Genomic DNA, 16,638 nt, shown 5'->3' on the forward strand with positions numbered 1-16,638 from the left:
GCAGTGCCCAGGCACTGGGCGTGCTGCAGGGAAGCGGGATGGCGCTAGCACGTGCTGCTGTGGAGCGGGCACGTGCTAGTGCTGTGGGGCTGTTCCCTGGTCCTCCTTACCCGGGCGTGATGAAGCAGTGGGCTGCTGTCAGCACCCACTGTGGGCTGATGAGCGACCCTCCGCAGACATGCGCCATGCCTCCTATGATGGGCTTCTGGATGCTGACGATCCAGGGCCAGGCCCCTAGCTGGGCATCGGTGCCACCCACGACGCGTGACATGCCGTAGTAAGAATCCACGGGCCGGTGCCCGCAGGTCCCTCTGTAAGCAGAAACTGATGAATGTCCTGCTCGGTGGCTTGCTGCTGTTCAGGCTGCAGGTCAGCCCCCTTCCCCCCCACCAGGCGCTGCATGGACAGCAGGGCCGCGGAACCCTGTGGGGCATGCGTCCATCTACCCCTGTTTGTGCTTGAGCCCCGTAGGCGAGTTGTGCCAGCGGCCTGGCTGCTGGCAAGGAACTGAGGCTCCCACATGGCGTTTGGGAAGCTTTGGTGTGGCACAGATGGAGCACGCTCCACGCTGGCTCTGTCATTGCCAAGGGACGGGGTGGGGGTGGCGCTTGGTCATTCTCGAGTGTTTAGTTTTCTAAGGTATTTTGTTTTATAATATGTTGCATGTAGATTACTGTATGTAGAGTATGCACTGTTCTGTACAGTACGTATTGTGTAGTTTTTATTGTTTTGCAGCCATTGTGGGTATTGTGGGTATGGTAGGTATGGGACTGCGCTATACAGTTTATTATTGTCTGTATTATATTGTACCCCGAACGGGATGGACCTTTTCCAGAACCACCCAATGCTCCTGCAGACCATGCAGCCCTGGGTCCAGCAGGAGCTGGAGCAGATCTTTGACAACAGGGGGTTGGAGGCAGCCATGGTGGAAGACACCATCATGGCCATGTTGACCAAGATGCCCCCGACCCTGCTGCCTCCTGAGGAGGGTCTCTGCCTCCCCCGGCAGCCCTGCGAGATCCGGCACGGACGAGCTCCTCGGCACCTCATGCGCCGCTGTTGGTGGGCACCTGGCAGCTGCCCCGCTGCTCCCGCTGCCATCCCCACGGAGCAAGAAGAGCCCCAGGAGGAGCCTGGGGAGGCTGTGCCCAGGCCCTCCACTACCAGCTGGGGCAGGGAACGCCCCCGGGGGGCCACGGCCACCCCCAAAGAGGAGCACCAGCAGCTCTGAGGACTCTCCAGCCAACAAGAGGCCAGCACCACACCAGGGACCCTGGAGGGGCCCTCGCCAGACGGCCGAACCAGGACTGGGCCACCAGCTGCAGCACACGCTGGCCCTCAAGGGCTCCCAGATCCCATTAGCCAAATAAAAGAATCGCATGCAAATGACAGAAAAAGTCTCAGTGTTACCAACAGCGCAGATGGCTTTGCTGTCCTCACCCTTTTTAGCTTTTCTTTTACAGGGAGGGGTGGGATGTGAACGCTGAGGGGTCCTTCTGCGCGTGCCAGGCACTATTTTGTTGTTCTCCCCCAAGGCAAGTGCTGCCCAGCTCCAGGCCTGCAGCTCTGCACTGGTCCCGGGGCAGATGTCTCCAGCCCGGGGGTCTCCAGGGCCAGCCCGTGCCCCATCGCTCAGCACCCCACGCCTGTCCCCCTCTTCCCGCACCCTCTGCCCCCACGTCTCGGGGCGCTGCTCCCCGACCAGCCTGCACTGCTGGGCGCAGCCTCGCGACGGTGGCACCCAAAACCCTGCTCCTGCACAGAGTCACGACGTGGTGCTGCTCTCTGCACCAGCCCAGGGTCGCACCCTGCCCCAGCAGAGCCCCAACAAGTGCAGCCAGGGGAAGCGCAGAGTCCTGGCCCTGGGGAGGTCACTACCAATAGAGCTTTGGATCCTAAAAAGATGCTTTCTGCTCTGAAAGTGAGGGTTTAAACCCTAACAAGGGAACGGTGTGCCCTAAGAAAGTCTATGGCTAATAAAAGACAGCTTTGGACCCCAAAAAATGAGGATTTCCGCCCTGCAAATAAGGCTCTGGGATCTAAAATGGATGGAGAGTGTCTAGAAATGACGCTTTGGGCCCTGCAAAGGAGGGGAACCTCTTGGTTCCTCTGTTGCCCCATAAAACGAAACACTCCAGTGCAGGCCTAGAGCTGTAAGAGGGGTTTGGCCCTAGAAGTGAGACTTTGGACTCTCCAAAAAAGAGTTTGGGCCTGAAGCATGGGGCGTTGGGATGTGAAAATAAGGCTTTGGAAATGAAAATGAGATGCTGAACCCTCAAATCAGGACTTTTGCCCTCACATGATGTTTTGGTGCCAAAAGCTAGGGCTCTGTATGCTAAAAACAGGTCTTTGGAGCCTCCAAATGAGGCTTCGGTCATTAAACAAGTGAGGCTTTGTACCCAAAATGAGCAGTTTGGATGCTAAAATGAGGCTTTGGACCCTCCAGCTTGCCGAGTGGATCCTCTAAATTAGGCTATGGATCCAGATAATGAGGCTTTGGTGCCATGAAAGGAGACTTTAGACCCTACAAATAAGGCTTTGGACTCTAAAAAGGAGCCCTTTGACACTCAGATCAGACTTTGGGCCTTCAAGAGAATGCTTTGGTCCCTTAAAAGGAGTCTGTGAATTGTAAAAGCGAAGCTTGCAACTTATCAATGAGGGTTTGACCCTGCAAAGGAGGGTTTGGACCCTAAAAAAAGGCTTGGTGCCCTCCAGATGGTGCTATCACCATCGACCTCTTGTAGGACAGAAAGAGGTCTTGTGAGGCAGCAGTTGCGTCCCACTGTGCAGGCTTTGAGCCAGCCCTGGGGACTCAGCTGACCAGCAGGTTGTCACTGGAGGACACTGGGGCTGCAAGGGTACGCATTTCCCAGCCATCACTTAGCTGCAGGGAGATCTGCTTTGACGGCCCCAGGCCAGAAGGACACGCACTGCACAGGCGGGCATTCACAGAGGCGTCTCTTGGACTTGCCAGGGCAGGAATCACCGAGGGCAGAGGACAACAGCCCAAGAGCAGGGAAGTGCTGGCCTGTTTTTCAAGCCAAGGCGGCAAATTCACCTGCAGGGGCTCTCCTGAGCAGCGGCACAAGTGCCAGCTGGCTGAAAGCATGCACAGCTCGCTCAAGGGCTGGGCTGAGTGCTTCGTGCCCCACTAACGCAGGGCAAAAACAAAGCGTGCTCACCTCGCCTGAACGAGCGGCTGCAGAGCTGTCACTCCCCGGGTCCAGGCGGGATCTCCACGTGTGCCCTGGGACACCCACGGGTGCGTACGCTGGAGCCGCACACTTCCCATGCCTGGTGACGGAGGGCTCCACGCACGCCGGAGGAGCTGGAGAGCAGCAAGGCAGACGCTCAGTGCCCTCAGCACCAGGGCCGAGCCCTGCTCTCGCAGCAGCACGGGGCAGAGCCATCTCCCCGTTCCCCTGGGCAGCTGTCCCCAGCGCTCCACAGGAAAACTGCCAGGGCGGTGTGTTAGGGGTTGGAAGGGACCTCTGTGGGTCATCGCGTGGGCAGCGGTGTGCAGAGCAACGGCGGGCTGAGGGCAGCCGAGGCAGGAGAGCAGCCTTGCGCTCAGTGGGACCAGGCTGCTCTCTGCTCTGCCACCAAAGCTAAGACTTTGGAAAGTCAAAATGATGCTTTGGATGCTAGAAATATAGCTCTGGAGCCTAAAAAGAGGCTTTCTGCCTCCAAAATGAGAGTTAGGACCCTCAAAATGGAACTGTGGGCCCTAAAAGAAGGTTGTGAGTGATAAAAGACAGGTTTGGATCCCATAAACGAGGGCTTCAGCCCTGAAAATGGGGCTCTGGGCACTCCAAAGGATAGGCTAGATGCTACAAGGGACGCTTTAGACCCTGAAAAGGAGGGGAACGACTTGGTTCCTCCATGGCCTCCAGAAATGGAGATTTCGTCCCAAATAGAGGGCTCTGGGCACTCCAGTGGAGGCTTTCAGGTGTAAAAGAGGGCTTGGGACCCTTCAAAGTAGAGTTTAGACCCGCCAAAGGATGGCTTGGGGCTTAAGAATGCAACATTGGGCCCTGAAAATGGGGCTTTGGAAATTACATTGAGGCATTGAACCCTGAACTTCTGATGGTTTTAAGCCCTGAAGTGATGCTTTGGGTTTGAAAATCAGGGCTTTGTACTGTTGAAATGGGATTTTAGACCGTCAGAATGAAGCTTGGGACATCAAACAAACAAGGCTTCTAAGTCTAAAGGAGCAGTTTTGATTCTACATGGAGGCTTTGGCTCCTGAAAAGCAGGGTTTTGAAGATAAAGATGAGGGTTGAGACCTCAAATGGAGACTTTGGACCCTATAAACAATGCTTTGGACTCTGAAAAGGAGGCTCTGCACCTTCAAAATGATGCTATGAGCCCTGGGTTTGGAACTTAGAAATGAGGGTTTGTACCCTAAAAAGGAGGCTTTGGGTCCTAAAAAGAAGGCATTAAAACCTACAATAAAAGTTTGGACACTAAAGATGAGTCCTGGAGACCAAGCGCCACCCCCACCCCGTCCCTTGGCAATGACAGACTCACAGCTGAGGATGGTGGCCCTCTTGCAGGGGCGGGCGCTGGCGGCGGCGGGGCAGAGAGCGGTGCAGAGGAGGTGCAGGCGGCCTCGCTGTCGCAGCCCTCGTGGAGGCAGCGGCAGGTCTGGCCCCGTCTCAGCAGGGCGGGCAGCGTCAGGAAGGAGATGATGTGCAGGAGCTGTGGGGATGGGGGAGAGCATCAGCCCTGGGACGCCCCTGCTTCGGGGGGCAGACCCCAGCCCCACATCCCCCCCGTCCTCGCCACCTTGTAACCACAGTGATGGAATTAGTTAATCATAAAGCACGAACAATGCTGCTATGTCTCTTGTACAGCCCTACCCATCTGAACATTAGGTCTGGGAACAGAGGGTTTAGTCCCTAGGTAATCATTAACGTTAAACAATAATGGTGAAGGGGATTTTTTTAATAGAAATAGCGTTACCAAATGATTGCAGGTGTATTTGTGGTACCTATCTATTGTGTGAATTAATTGAAGCAAAAAGTCATACATCTCTCCCCAAAGAAGGTAGTTTCAATTAAAACCAGCAGGTGCCTAGAACTGGTCAAGATGACCCGTGCCGCAGGGACAAGAGCCAGAAGAGGACTGAGTTTGCGCAGAAACTGTGATGAAGAGGATAAGCCTTCATCTTAGGACCCCCGACGACCACCACTAGGAGGCACTGCGCAAGTGCGGGTGGGAGGAGTGTATGAAAATGAACTGATTTGACTATGAAAGAAAGGGCTTATGTAATCAAATGAATACGTATATTTTGATCTATATAAACTGCACGGAAAGGGTATGGGGTATGCACGTTCGGCGGAATTATCCCCCATGCATCCGACGTCGCAATAAAGAATGCCTGCCTTTTAACACTACAGTGGTGTGACGAGGTTTTATTCCCGGATTTTTGGTGACAGTTTCTGGCGACCCAGATGGGACCCTGCTTGTGAATACCGACGGATCCGCGGGATCACGGGACCTCCAGCCGGCATCGAGGGATTCTCGAGGAGAACCTCTGATCCCCGGACCGAAGGATTCCAAGTAAGTCCCCTGGAATTTAATTAAGGCATTCTTTAGGTATAATATACGCCTGCTCGTAAATCGTGGTGAAAACCTCGTAGAGTTGGGCTGAAAGGTACCTTTGTGGAAAGTCTCTGCTCGGTGAAAGCCGGTGGAGCGGGGCCCAAGGGGGAGGTCTTCAACAGGGGGTTGAAGTCTCCAAGATCTCAGCAGGGGGCTGGGATCCCAAAAGGGAGCTCCAACAAGGGTTGGGGTCCCTCTGATTAGTGTTTGTGATATAGTGCACAATCACTACCACTGGTCATTTGAAGGATGGGCACCTTTCCGAGTAAAAGACCCATGCCAAGGGACACGCCTTTGGGATGTATTTTAAAGCACTGGAAAGAACTGGGGGGGGGCCCTTTAACTCGGAAGCAGTTAATTGAGTATTGTAATCATCGGTGGCCGTTATATACTCTAGATGACGGGGAGAAGTGGCCGGAGGATGGGACACTGTGTTATAATACCATTTTGCAATTAATGTTGTTTTGTAAAAGGGAAAATAAATAGAAAAAAATGACATATGTAGATTTGTTTTTCTCGTTAAGAAATCATTCGAAATGGCAAAGGCAGTGTAGGATACATCCGCGCGGTTCTATGGTAATGGCTTTAAAGAAAGGAAACTGCGAAAAGGGTTCAAAGAAATGTTGCGTCGCTTGTAGTGTTGGCAAAGAGTGTTTGAAATATGAGCCTGAGGAGGATGATGTTGAATTAAGAGTGGCACCGCATCGGAGATGGGGGGATAATTAGGAAGAGGAATCCGAGATCGTTAGCCCTTCCACCTCCCCTCTGGGGGAGGGTGCGAGAGGATTTAGCCCGGTTTCGGGAAGGACACAGGGAAGGACGGGGCGGGGGGGGGGGTACCAGAATCGGCTTCTCCCCTCCAAGCCCCTCTCTGAAAAGACAGAGAATGAGGAAGTAAAATTTTTAATAAATACAAGAACCACTTATTTGGTATTAAACACATGTAAAGGGAAATATAGTCATAAATCTGTAGATGTTGTTGGTGCGACAGGGTAAAAAGAAAATTAACCTTTCTTAGAGCTGTTGAAATTAAGAAAACAGTGGGTAACTCACCAGTTTCTATATATGCCTGAATGTCCGTTGCCTTTGTTAAGACAAGATTTATTAAGCAAATTAGAGGCACAAATAACTTTAAAAAAAAATGAAAAAATTAAATTATTGATACCAGAATCAAAAGCCGTAGAGGCAAGGGTGTTTGTGTTACAGGATTCTTTTAAGGAGGAACAAATTCCAGAAGAGGTGGAAAACGCAGTAATCCTGCTTGGTTTAGGCAAATGAAGTTCCGGGACAGTCCAAATTGGCAGAACTGGTAAAAGTGACCTTAAAACCTGGATCCAAACCGGTAAGACAAAAATAATATCCTATTAAGTGGGAGGCACGAAAAGAATTAAAGGGGTTAATCATGAAATTTTTGGAATATAGGCTTTTGGTAGAATGCGAGTCAAAATACAACACACCTATACTACCGGTAAAGAAACCTGGAGGACGGGAATATCGACTAGTCCAGGATCTAAGAGCTATAAATCAAATAGTTCAAGATATACACCCAGTAGTGGCCAATCCCTATACTTTATTGACATCCCTGAAAGAGGAGCATAAATGGTTTACTGTACTAGATTTAAAGAATACCTTCTTTTGCATACCTCTGGATGCACAAAGTCAAAGCATATTTGCTTTTGAATGGAAGAGCCCTGCAACAGAACGAAAGATACAACTGACATGGACTATACTTCCACAAGGATTTAAAAATAGCCCCACAATATTTGGAAAACTGTTTGTCCATAAAAGACAACATCTGGTCCTTAGAGTGCTGGCACAACGTCTGGGATCCTGGAAGCAGCCAGTAGGATACCTCTCTAAACAACTTGACAACGTGAGTAAAGGATGGCCGGGATGTTTGCGCGCCGTGGCAGCGACGGTATTGCTAATTCAGGAAGCTTGAAAATTGACTATGGGCCAAAAGATGGTGGTGTATGTACCACACATGGTGGTAACTGTTCTAGAACAAAAGGGGGGTCATTGGCTGTCCCCCAGCAGAATGCTAAAATATCAGGTTGTCTTGCCAGAGCAGGATGATGTGGAACTAAAAACCACAACCATCGTAAATCCAGCAATGTTTCTGTCAACGAAAAATCCAACAGAAAATCTAGAACATGACTGCCTGCTAACTGTTGAACAAGTCTATTCCAGCAGACCGGACCTGAGGGATGAGCCTCTGGAAAATCCTGATTTCGAATTGTTCACGGATGGAAGCAGCTTTGTGAAAGAAGAAAGACGAACGGCCGGATATGCTGTTGTCACCACCACCGAGGTACTGGAGTCAGGAACGCTACCTGCAAATACCTCGGCACAGAAAGCAGAACTGGTGGCGTTGAGGCAAGCCTTGCGAATGGCAGAAGAAAAAAGGGTAAATATATGGACTGACTCTAAATATGCATTTGGTGTAATTCATGCTCATGAAGCCATCTGGAAAGAAAGAGGACTGCTCTCAGCCCAAGGTTCATCGATAAAACATAAAGAAAAAATCCTTCAGCTCCTCGAAGAGGCGCAGAAACCAAAGAAAGTGGCAGTGATGCACTGCAAGGCTCATCAATTTGGTCGGACAACTATAAACATAAGTAATCGATTGGCAGACAAAACAACAAAAGAGACTGCTAAACAAAGTATCTTTGCACTAATACCAGTAAAACAAATAAAAATCCCAAATCTGAAACAAAATACAGTAAATTGGATGAACAATTGACAGAACAATTAAAGGCATCACAAAATACAGAAGAGTGGTGGGTAACACCAAAAAAGCAGATAACAATAACCCCGCAAGTCATGATAGAACTTGCGAAAAAAAACATACACAGACACATTGGGGTGTAGATGCTATAATCTCGAGCCTAAAATCATCTGCAGTGTGTGTAGGAATGACAGAAGTAATGAAATCTATAATAACTAAGTGTCCAATTTGTCTCAAAAATAATCCTTTAAATCGGAAAAGAGCACCCCTAGGAATAACAAAACAGGATAACACCCCAGAAAATTATTGACAAGTTGATTTTTCTGAACTGCCCAGGCAGAATGGATTCAAGTATCTATTAGTATTAATTAATACTTTTTCTGGATGGCCGGAAGCCTTTCCTTGTCACACCAACAAAGCGAAAAAAGTAGTTAAAATATTGTTAAAAAAAATAATACCAAGGTTTAGGGTACCAATTGGCATGTCTTCCGATAGGGGACCACATTTTGTAACAAAAATAGTTCAGCAAGTAAATAAAATTTTAAGAATAAATTAAGATTTACATACCCCCTGGAGGCCACAATCAAGTGGGAAAATTGAAAGAATAAACCAAACATTAAAAAGACAAATAAATAAAATTTGTCAAAAAGTGTCTTTAAAATGGCCACAAGCTTTACCATTAGCACTTCTGAGAATCAGAATCCAACCAAGATCTAAAGATGGTGTAAGTCCATACGAAATTTTGTATGGCAAACCTTATCAGACTCCTTTAATCCCAGGGGATATAAAAATAACAAGGGAAACAGATTTAAAAATGTATTTGGTTTCTTTAGGAAAAACACTTGAAGCACTCCGAAAATACATTGTGCTGACCAAATCGCTTGCTTTGGATACCCCTGTGCATCAGTATCAACCAGGTGATTTCATGTACATAAGAACTTGGAACTCTGAACCACTGCAAAAAAAGTGGAAAGAACCTTTTCAGGTACTGTTAACAACTTACACTGCAATCAAAGTAGAAGGGGTGGAACCGTAGATACACTACACTCGAGTGAAGAAGGCCCCTTCGTGGAGAGTCATCAATAGAGATCCAGAGACTGCAAAACTGACTTTGAAATATATCTAAAAAGAGTAGTTATTACTGTAAAATGCGAGGAGACTGTATCTCGATCTGAAAACTGATGATACTAAGAACACTGTTCAGTGTATTAGAAGTAAGAACAAAAAACGTTAATTCACTGCCAATAAAAGCAAAACAATTAATATACCTCCTAAGGAGGACTCCAGAAAAAATTTGATGATCGGGCTTATAGAAGAATTTGCAAATTTACAAAATGTGACCCAAATAACTACATGTCTTCCAATCCCAAGGGCGGTAGGAAAATCAGTCCCATGAAGAAATTCAACAAGACATGCAAGAAAATTGGCTTGATAAAATTTTTAATGGATTCAGGTGGAATATTAGTTCTTGGGTCAAATCTTTAGTCGGTACCGGACTGCTTTTACTGGTAGTAGTTTTAATAATAATACTGCTCATTTATTATTGTCTAAAAAAGGAACTCACCAACAGAACAGCTTTTAATCAAATGATTATTCAGGCTATTGCAAGAAGACAAAACCTTAGTGAGTCGGTTGTAACACTTCCACCACCCTATAGCGAAACAAGTGGACTATAAGTGTAGTGTTGTAATTTTGAAAAGTATATTTTAATAGTATTTAATCATTATATGATCAAAAAAAAATTTAATTCTGGAAGTATTGAAAAGATAATTATTTCAAAACTTCCAAAGGGGGGAAATGTAACCACAGTGATGGAATTAGTTAATCATAAAGCACGAACAATGCTGCTATGTCTCTTGTACAGCCCTACCCATCTGAACATTAGGTCTGGGAACAGAGGGTTTAGTCCCTAGGTAATCATTAACGTTAAACAATAATGGTGAAGGGGATTTTTTTAATAGAAATAGCGTTACCAAATGATTGCAGGTGTATTTGTGGTACCTATCTATTGTGTGAATTAATTGAAGCAAAAAGTCATACATCTCTCCCCAAAGAAGGTAGTTTCAATTAAAACCAGCAGGTGCCTAGAACTGGTCAAGATGACCCGTGCCGCAGGGACAAGAGCCAGAAGAGGACTGAGTTTGCGCAGAAACTGTGATGAAGAGGATAAGCCTTCATCTTAGGACCCCCGACGACCACCACTAGGAGGCACTGCGCAAGTGCGGGTGGGAGGAGTGTATGAAAATGAACTGATTTGACTATGAAAGAAAGGGCTTATGTAATCAGATGAATATGTATATTTTGATCTATATAAACTGCACGGAAAGGGTATGGGGTATGCACGTTCGGCGGAATTATCCCCCATGCATCCGACGTCGCAATAAAGAATGCCTGCCTTTTAACACTACATTGGTGTTACGAGGTTTTATTCCCGGATTTTCGGTGACAACCTCAGGGCAGACACTGGACGGCAGCCACGTCCTGCCCCTCCTCACCACCCTGCAGGCTGCTGCGGGGTCGCTGGGGCTGCGCGGAGGGGATGTGGGGGAGCCGATGGCCCCAGGGCAAGCATCACCCCCACCCAGCCTTGTCCACCCCACCGCCACCCCGGCGGCCTCAGCATCATGGAGACGGGGGGTTCCAGAACACGGGGACAGCTGGGGGGTGCAGAGGAGACAGAGAGGAGCGCTGCAAGGGGGGAGGAGGGGCCCTGGGCCTGGTCCAGGGGCTGCTCGGCCTCGGGGCAGGCCCCACAGGAGCCATTGTGAAGCTGGGCCTGGCTGCAATCGGGGCCCGCCTCCTTCCCATGTAGTCTTGGCCGGCAGAGGTCGGGAGGGCTGTCAGTCTCCTCCCCTGAGGTGCTGCTGCCTCTGATTGGCCCCCTTGTGGTCAGGCGGCTGGGTTACAGTGCCTGCCCTTCACCTGAGGGAATGACCTGCCATTGGCTGCCAGGGCTGTCACTCTGCCCAGATGCAATGCCCACCCGCCCCTGAGGTGCTGCTGCCTCTGATTGGACCCCAGGTGGTCAGGCTGCTGGGCTGCAGTGCCTGCCCTTCACCTGAAGTGATGACCTGCCATTGGCTGACAGTGCTGTCACTCTGCCCAGATGCAGTGCCCACCCTCCCCTGAGGTGACGCTGCCTCTGATTGGCCCCCTTTGCGTTCAGGCTGCCCCGGTGGGTGCCTGCCCTTCATTTGAAATGTGACCTCTGATTGGCTACCTGGGCTGTCGCTCTGCCATGGTGTGGGGCCCACCCTCCCCTGAGGTGCTGCTCTCCGCTATTGGCTGCCTGAGGGGCCGCTCTCCCCTCCGCCGGTGCCTGCCCTGCTCCCAGGCGATGTGGTGATGAACTCCACAGGGTGGGCTGGGTGCTCGCGGTGACCCTGTGGGCACGGCAGAGCAGGGAGCTTCGGCTGGGGAGGGAGCGGCAGCCATCGCCCCGTCCAACCGCCCGCCCTGCAGGGCTGGCCCGGCCTGACAGCAGAGCGTGGAGGGCACTGCCCAAAGGGCTCCTGGGCACGGACAGGCCGGGGGCACCGACCGCCTCTCAGGCAGCCTGTCCCAGCGCCCGGCCGCCCTCTCGGTGCAGAAACGGATCCTTGAGCCCAGCTGAACCCGCCCTGACGCAGCTCTGGGCCGTTCCCACGCATCCTGTCCCTGGACCCCAGCAGCAGAGCTCAGCACCTCCCTCTCACGTCCCCTCCTGGGGAAGCTGTGGAGAGCGGTGAAGTGGGACAGGGAAATACGCGGCTGTGGGCAAGAACAGACAGGTTGGGGCCCCAAAAATGAGGATTTTGGCCCTGAAAATGAGGCTTTGCAGGTGAGGACTCTGGACTGAGGCACAGGGAACCTTCCCCCGGCTCAGGGCAAGGCTGCGCCAGCCCAGAGCACGCAGGAGGTGGCCACCTCTGCACCGCGGCACGAGTGGCGACTCGCCGGCTTGGCAGGGCGCGGGGCCTTTCCATGCCCGGGGGTGTCTGGGGAGGGGGCAGGCTGCCTAAAGCGTCTCCCCTCCTCCTCCCCTCCAGGTCTCTGTGCTCCAGCGGGGCAGCTGGGGCTCTGCTGTAAGGACACCCGGGGTCAGCATGCGCTGTGCTGCCTTGGGCTGCTGGGAAGGGATGGCATTGGGATGCTCCCCGGGCAACCCTGCTTCCCCCGGGGGCTGCCATTTCCCATTTTCCCACCCAGCTGCCAGGCAGCCATGCTGCTGTCGGAGGGGCAGGCTCTGCTCCAGGCCCCGGCTGAGGTGAGGCTGACACTGCCCTGCCAAAGCCCTCCTGCTACACAGCTGTGGGATTCTGGGAGAAGGTGAGCACACAGGGTGTGTGCAAAGCAGTAACATTTGAGCACCTGCTTCTTGTCAGCATCCACACCTTCCCGAGCTCACACTCCTTCTGTCTCCTCCTCTGGTGATATTTCCACATTTTTTCTCTCAGTCTAGGTTTCTCCTGGAGAAGAGAGGTTGTACAATATGTTGGAAATACCTGTGGTCGCGCCACCCCTACACAAAGAAAAACTTTTTCTTCACGATTCAGGAGCTTAGCCCAGAAGTATCAAGCACATTACCCAGGACTAGGAGCCAGGAGATTCCAGAAGCTGAGTTTCAGCTCTAGAGAAGAGTTGTTTTGTGATCTGGGATGACCCCACCTTCCTCCATCACTTTCTCTGTTGGCCAAATGACCAGTGAAACGCCGGCCTGCCTGAGGTGAAGCTGAAGGACTTGTTTCTCTTGGTAAGGGCTTGGGCTGGCAGAAGTCACTCTGTGCCTGCCAAACAAGTCCCTTTTGGGAACTCACCTCTTGCAGTCGTGGAACCCCAGCCACTGACGTAGCAGCTTCTCAGCTGCGACACTCTCAGCCAGGCGTCGGGCACACAGGCAAGCTGCACGTAGTAGCCGCACAGGACAGGCTGGTCCAATTCCAGCAAGGCAATGTCGTTCCTCTGCGTGATGTTGTAGTAGTGCTCGTGAACCAGTAGCCGCTTAATAGTGCGCACTTGGGTCTCAGGGCCCAGCTGAGTCAAGTGGCTGGCCCCGATCACCACGTGCCACATGGTGATGTGCCTGCAAGGCAGGTGGAGAGAGGGGTCAGAGGGAGCGCAGCCACGTGCTGCAAGCAGCCCAGCAGTTGCCTGCCTTCTGCTGCACAGGGCAGAGAGGAAGGCAGGGCTACGGAGGGTGCGACTGCCCTAGCACGCCTTGGGCACAAGGAGTGTCGGGCGGGAGGCTGCTAGGAAGCCGTGGCGTGAGCCCAGCCCTCTCGCGAGCAGTCTCTCAGCTGGGCTTGGCAGTGCCCAGGCACTGGGCGTGCTGCAGGGAAGCGGGATGGCGCTAGCACGTGCTGCTGTGGAGCGGGCACGTGCTAGTGCTGTGGGGCTGTTCCCTGGTCCTCCTTACCCGGGCGTGATGAAGCAGTGGGCTGCTGTCAGCACCCACTGTGGGCTGATGAGCGACCCTCCGCAGACATGCGCCATGCCTCCTATGATGGGCTTCTGGATGCTGACGATCCAGGGCCAGGCCCCTAGCTGGGCATCGGTGCCACCCACGACGCGTGACATGCCGTAGTAAGAATCCACGGGCCGGTGCCCGCAGGTCCCTCTGTAAGCAGAAACTGATGAATGTCCTGCTCGGTGGCTTGCTGCTGTTCAGGCTGCAGGTCAGCCCCCTTCCCCCCCACCAGGCGCTGCCCAGCTCCAGGCCTGCAGCTCTGCACTGGTCCCGGGGCAGATGTCTCCAGCCCGGGGGTCTCCAGGGCCAGCCCGTGCCCCATCGCTCAGCACCCCACGCCTGTCCCCCTCTTCCCGCACCCTCTGCCCCCACGTCTCGGGGCGCTGCTCCCCGACCAGCCTGCACTGCTGGGCGCAGCCTCGCGACGGTGGCACCCAAAACCCTGCTCCTGCACAGAGTCACGACGTGGTGCTGCTCTCTGCACCAGCCCAGGGTCGCACCCTGCCCCAGCAGAGCCCCAACAAGTGCAGCCAGGGGAAGCGCAGAGTCCTGGCCCTGGGGAGGTCACTACCAATAGAGCTTTGGATCCTAAAAAGATGCTTTCTGCTCTGAAAGTGAGGGTTTAAACCCTAACAAGGGAACGGTGTGCCCTAAGAAAGTCTATGGCTAATAAAAGACAGCTTTGGACCCAAAAAAATGAGGATTTCCGCCCTGCAAATAAGGCTCTGGGATCTAAAATGGATGGAGAGTGTCTAGAAATGACGCTTTGGGCCCTGCAAAGGAGGGGAACCTCTTGGTTCCTCTGTTGCCCCATAAAACGAAACACTCCAGTGCAGGCCTAGAGCTGTAAGAGGGGTTTGGCCCTAGAAGTGAGACTTTGGACTCTCCAAAAAAGAGTTTGGGCCTGAAGCATGGGGCGTTGGGATGTGAAAATAAGGCTTTGGAAATGAAAATGAGATGCTGAACCCTCAAATCAGGACTTTTGCCCTCACATGATGTTTTGGTGCCAAAAGCTAGGGCTCTGTATGCTAAAAACAGGTCTTTGGAGCCTCCAAATGAGGCTTCGGTCATTAAACAAGTGAGGCTTTGTACCCAAAATGAGCAGTTTGGATGCTAAAATGAGGCTTTGGACCCTCCAGCTTGCCGACTGGATCCTCTAAATTAGGCTATGGATCCAGATAATGAGGCTTTGGTGCCATGAAAGGAGACTTTAGACCCTACAAATAAGGCTTTGGACTCTAAAAAGGAGCCCTTTGACACTCAGATCAGACTTTGGGCCTTCAAGAGAATGCTTTGGTCCCTTAAAAGGAGTCTGTGAATTGTAAAAGCGAAGCTTGCAACTTATCAATGAGGGTTTGACCCTGCAAAGGAGGGTTTGGACCCTAAAAAAAGGCTTTGTGCCCTCCAGATGGTGCTATCACCATCGACCTCTTGTAGGACAGAAAGGGGTCTTGTGAGGCAGCAGTTGCGTCCCACTGTGCAGGCTTTGAGCCAGCCCTGGGGACTCAGCTGACCAGCAGGTTGTCACTGGAGGACACTGGGGCTGCAAGGGTACGCATTTCCCAGCCATCACTTAGCTGCAGGGAGATCTGCTTTGACGGCCCCAGGCCAGAAGGACACGCACTGCACAGGCGGGCATTCACAGAGGCGTCTCTTGGACTTGCCAGGGCAGGAATCACCGAGGGCAGAGGACAACAGCCCAAGAGCAGGGAAGTGCTGGCCTGTTTTTCAAGCCAAGGCGGCAAATTCACCTGCAGGGGCTCTCCTGAGCAGCGGCACAAGTGCCAGCTGGCTGAAAGCATGCACAGCTCGCTCAAGGGCTGGGCTGAGTGCTTCGTGCCCCACTAGCGCAGGGCAAAAACAAAGCGTGCTCACCTCGCCTGAACGAGCGGCTGCAGAGCTGTCACTCCCCGGGTCCAGGCGGGATCTCCACGTGTGCCCTGGGACACCCACGGGTGCGTACGCTGGAGCCGCACACTTCCCATGCCTGGTGACGGAGGGCTCCACGCACGCCGGAGGAGCTGGAGAGCAGCAAGGCAGACGCTCAGTGCCCTCAGCACCAGGGCCGAGCCCTGCTCTCGCAGCAGCACGGGGCAGAGCCATCTCCCCGTTCCCCTGGGCAGCTGTCCCCAGCGCTCCACAGGCAAACTGCCAGGGCGGTGTGTTAGGGGTTGGAAGGGACCTCTGTGGGTCATCGCGTGGGCAGCGGTGTGCAGAGCAACGGCGGGCTGAGGGCAGCCGAGGCAGGAGAGCAGCCTTGCGCTCAGTGGGACCAGGCTGCTCTCTGCTCTGCCACCAAAGCGAAGACTTTGGAAAGTCAAAATGATGCTTTGGATGCTAGAAATATAGCTCTGGAGCCTAAAAAGAGGCTTTTTGCCTCCAAAATGAGAGTTAGGACCCTCAAAATGGAACTGTGGGCCCTAAAAGAAGGTTGTGAGTGATAAAAGACAGGTTTGGATCCCATAAACGAGGGCTTCAGCCCTGAAAATGGGGCTCTGGGCACTCCAAAGGATAGGCTAGATGCTACAAGGGACGCTTTAGACCCTGAAAAGGAGGGGAACGACTTGGTTCCACCATGGCCTCCAGAAATGGAGATTTCGTCCCAAATAGAGGGCTCTGGGCACTTCCAGTGGAGGCTTTCAGGTGTAAAAGAGGGCTTGGGACCCTTCAAAGTAGAGTTTAGACCCGCCAAAGGATGGCTTGGGGCTTAAGAATGCAACATTGGGCCCTGAAAATGGGGCTTTGGAAATTACATTGAGGCATTGAACCCTGAACTTCTGATGGTTTTAAGCCCTGAAGTGATGCTTTGGGTTTGAAAATCAGGGCTTTGTACTGTTGAAATGGGATTTTAGACCCT

Source organism: Opisthocomus hoazin, chromosome 29 (assembly GCF_030867145.1).
Source record: "Opisthocomus hoazin isolate bOpiHoa1 chromosome 29, bOpiHoa1.hap1, whole genome shotgun sequence".
Lineage (NCBI taxonomy): Eukaryota > Metazoa > Chordata > Aves > Opisthocomiformes > Opisthocomidae > Opisthocomus > Opisthocomus hoazin.